Source organism: Saccopteryx leptura, chromosome 3 (assembly GCF_036850995.1).
Source record: "Saccopteryx leptura isolate mSacLep1 chromosome 3, mSacLep1_pri_phased_curated, whole genome shotgun sequence".
NCBI lineage: Eukaryota > Metazoa > Chordata > Mammalia > Chiroptera > Emballonuridae > Saccopteryx > Saccopteryx leptura.
The window spans coordinates 351,299,042-351,303,933 of NC_089505.1; positions in this window are offsets into that span (position 1 = coordinate 351,299,042).

Genomic DNA, 4,892 nt, shown 5'->3' on the forward strand with positions numbered 1-4,892 from the left:
CGATTTTCATTACATTTATTGTAAGTACTATTTTAGACTCATTGAGGCACAAATGATATATGACCCCATCACCTTGTGCATTGACAGCATCATTTTGTGTTATGTCAGAGAACAGGAATGTTTTGTTAGAATTCCCTATTTCTCTAAACTTATGGTTTCATTTTTTCATCAATCGAGTCACATGTTGCTGAAGGCTGTGCAACTTCTGTTGGAAGTCAGTAGGAATGTTCTGTCAGATTGATAACTGACGCCTTAATGATAGTTTTACATTATGCATGAATCTTTCACACCAGCCTGCCTTGATTAGAAGTGTCTTATATCTATTAAACAAGACGAGAAAATTTCTCCTTTCAGTTCCAATTTTTGTGCCACAATGAGACCTCCTTTTACAGATATTCCAGTAACCAACATACTACTGTTTTATTTAGTAAGGGGAACTTCATTTCTTAGGGGAAGTAACGCTACTGATTGTTGATTTGCAAGGATCGTAGTATGAGTGTCTCTTGGTAATATCATACAGCTTTTGAAAGTAGCTGTTATTTACAAACATATCAACAGTATATGGAGTTCAGTGCTCCATATATTTATTAATTTGACATTGTTTATAATTTATTTTAAACTATTCTGGAGGTTGTATAGTCACATCATCTTCTTGATTAATTTATATTTATCTAATTATTACTGGCTGGTTAATAATGAGATTAAGCAACATTTTAAATATTTGTTGGGTATTTTCATAAACTCTTTTATGAAGTGTCTGTTCATTTCTTATGGTTATTTTTTTTTTAGACTTGTCTATTTTTTCTTACTAATCCATAGAAACTCTTCACAGTTTTAGAAAAAAAGCACTTTTTTATTATATGTATTGCAGATATCTTCTATTTTGTGGATTGTTTTTTCACTATTTTTATTTATGTATCTGAGTAAACAGAATTTTTTATTTCAATGCACTCTAGTTTATGAATATTTTCCCTTATAGTTAGATTTTTTTAATCTTCTACTAAAGAAATATTTTCTTAATTTCTCCCAAAGGAGGTGATTTTCTAGAATATTTTATACTGGACTTACTAAATTTCCCTTTCACATTTATTTTATTTATTTTTAATTATTAAAAATTTTGGTGACATTGTTTAATAAAACTATATAGGATTTTAGCGTACAATTCTGTGATATATCGTCTCTATGTTGCACTGTATGTTCACCACCCTAAGTCAAATCTCCTCCCCTCACCATATTTCTGACTCCTTTACCCTTTACTGTCACTCCACAAACCCATTTTCCTGTGGCAATTACCATGCTGCTGTCTGTGTCTATTTCCAAACACCACCTTTGATGAAAGATTAAGTCCAATATATATAAAGAACTCTTACAACTCAACAACAACAGACAATTCAATTTTAAAAAATGAGCAGAGGACCTGCACAAACAATTCTCTCAAGAAAGATATACAAATGACCAACAGATATATGAAAAGATGCTCAACTTCACTAGCTATCAGGGAAATGCAAATCAAAACCACATGAGATACTTTTTTACACCTGTTAGATTAGCTATTACCAACAAGGCAAGTAATAGCAAGTGTTGGAGAGATTGTGGAGATAAAGGAACCCTCATTCACTATTGCTGGGAATGTAGACTGGTACATTTATTATAAAAAACAGTATGAAATTTCCTCAAAATATTAAGAATGGAATTACCATATAACCTGGCAACTCCTCTTCCAGGTATTTACTCAAATAGTTTAAAAAGAGTTATTCATAAAAATATATGCACCTTGCCTGACCAGGCGGTGGCACAGTGGATGGAGCATCGGACTGGGGTGCAGAGGACCCAGGTTTGAGACTCCGAGGTCGCCGGCTTGAGCGCGGGCTCATCTGGTTTGAGCAAAGCTCACCAGCTTGGACCCAGGGTCGCTGGCTCAAGCAGGGGGTTACTCAGTTTTCTGATGGCCCACGGTCAAGGCGCGTATGAGAAAGCAATCAATGAACAACTAAGGTGTCGCAACGAAAAACTGATGATTGATGCTTCTCATTTCTCTCCGTTCCAGTCTGTCTGTCTCTATCTGTCCCTCTCTATGACTCTCTCTCTGTCCATGTAAAAAAAAAAATATATATATATATATATATATGCACCTCTATGTTCATTGCAGCACTACTCACAGTGGCCAAGACATGGAAACCACTGAAGTGTCCTTTGATATATGACTAGATAAAGAATATGTGGTACATAAAATTCTACTCAGCCATAAGACAAGATGAAACACTTCCATTTGTGACAACATGTATCTATCTTGAGAATAGCATGCTACACACACAAAAAAAAATCAGACAGAAAAAGTCAAGAACCATACAATTTCACTCATATGTGAATATAAAACTGAAAGAAACAAATGAAAAAACAAGACAAACAAACCAGCAAAAACTCATAGAATATACAACAGTATGGTGGTTTCCTTTCACTTCTAGGGTTTCAATCCACTTGGTATACAATGTCAAGTAAAGGTCAAATTAATTTTGCCATCTTTTCATTGCACAGCCAGTAATTCAATATTATTTATTGAATATTCTATCATTTTCCCACTGCTCTGAAAATTTATCTTTGTTATGTATTGTGACCATGTTTGTCTATTTTTGGATTCTAATTTTGCTTCATTTCTCAATTTATCTATCCTTATGTCAATAATTGTCTTAGCTATACCAGTTTTTGTAAAAAGCAAATACTCCTACATTTTTCTTCTACTTCAGAATTTCATAATTAGTCTTCTGTCTTTGTAATACTATACTAATTTTAGAATAAGTTTTTCAAGTTCAGATAAAGAAATTTCGGTTGATTGCACAGAACCTAAAATTGGTTTGAGGAGAACTTATATTTTACAATATTAAATTTTCAATCCTTGAAAAGTTTAATCTTGCTATTATTAAGATTTTTTTCTACATTTTTCTATATTATAGCTTATGTTTCTTTGTAATAAACTTGCACATTTAAATTGAAATTTTTTCTCATGTTTTTCATTTTAAATATTTTTGAAGTTATTGTAATTACTTTTAATGTCTGTAGGACTGTTAGTAATTTTTCCTTTTCCATTCCTCATTGGTTATTCTGATTCTTTTTTTTTTTTTAGTATTCTTTAGTTTATCCAGGTGCACATATCAGTGTTGTACTCTTTTGAAAAAATCAGCTCTTAGTTTTGTTAGGTCTCTATAACACTGCATTTTTTCTATCTCAATAATTTTGCTTATTATATTTATAATTTCTTTTCTTTACATGTCATTGTTGAAATTACCAAAGTTATTTATTTATTTATTTATTTATTTATTTAATTTTACTAGGGTGACATCAATAAATCAGGGTACATATGTTCAAAGAAAACATGTCCAGGTTATCTTGTCGTTCAATTATGTTGCATACCCATCACCCAAAGTCAGGTTGTCCTCTGTTACTTTCTATCTAGTTTTTTTGTGACCCTCCCCTTTTTCCTCTCCGCCCCCCATAACCACCACACTCTTATCAATGTTTCTTAGTCTCGTTTTTATGTCCCACCTACATATGGAATAATACAGTTCTTGTTTTTTTCTGATTTACTTATTTCACTTCATATAATGTTATCAAGATCCCACCATTTTGTTGTAAATGAACCGATGTCATCATTTCTTATGGCTGAGTAGTATTCCATAGTGTATATGTGCCATATCTTCTTTATCCAGTCTTCTATTGAAGGGTTTTTTGGTTGATTCCATGTCTTGGTCACTGTGAACAATGCTGCAATGAACATGGGGCTGCATGTGTCTTTATATATCAATGTTTCTGAGTTTTGGGGGTATATACACCATAGAGGGATTGCTGGGTCATAAGGTAGTTCTATTTTCAGTTTTTTGAGGAACCCCCATACTTTCTTCCATAATGGTTATACTACTTTACATTCCCACCAACAGTGAATGAGGGTTCCTTTTTCTCCACAGCCTCTCCAACATTTGCTATTACCTGTCTTTTTAATAATAGCTAATCTAACAGGTGTGAGGTGGTATCTCATTGCAGTTTTGATTGGCATTTCTCTAATAACTAATGAAGATGAGCATGTTTTCATATATCTGTTGGCCATTTGTACTTCTTCCTGAGAGAAGTGTCTGTTCATGTCCTCTTCCCATTTTTTTATTGGATTGTTTGTTTGTTTGTTGTTGAGTTTTATGAATTCTTTGTTATATTTTGGACATTAGGCCCTTATTTGAGCTGTTGTTTGAAAATATCATTTTCATTTAGTTGGCTGTCTGTTTATTTTGTTGTCAGTTTCTCTTGCTGCGCAAAATCTTTTAAGTCTGATGTGGTCCCATTCATTTATTTTTGCCTTCACTTCCCTTGCCTTTGGAGTCAAATTCATAAAATGCACTTTAAAACCAAGGGCCATGAGTTTAGAACCTATGTCTTCGTCTATGTACTTAATTGTTTCAGGTCTTATATTTAGATCTTTGATCCATTTTGAATTAATTTTAGTACAAGGGGACAAACTGTAGTCGAGTTTCATTCTTTTGCATGTGGCTTTCCAGCTTCCCAGCACCATTTGTTGAAGAGGCTTTCTTTTCTCCATTGTGTGTTGTTGGCCCCTTTATCAAAAATTATTTGATCATATATATGTGGTTTTATTTCTGGACTTTCTATTCTGTTCCATTGGTCTGACTGTCTATTTTTCTGCCAATACCATGCTGTTTTGATTGTCGTGGCTCTATAATATAGTTTGAAGTCAGGTATTGTAATGTCCCCAGCTTCATTCTTTTTCTTTAGGATTGCTTTCGCTATTCCGGGTTTTTTATAGTTCTATATAAATCTGATGATTTTTTGTTCCATTTCTTTAAAAAATGTCATTGGAATTTTTATGGGAATTGCATTAAATTTGTATA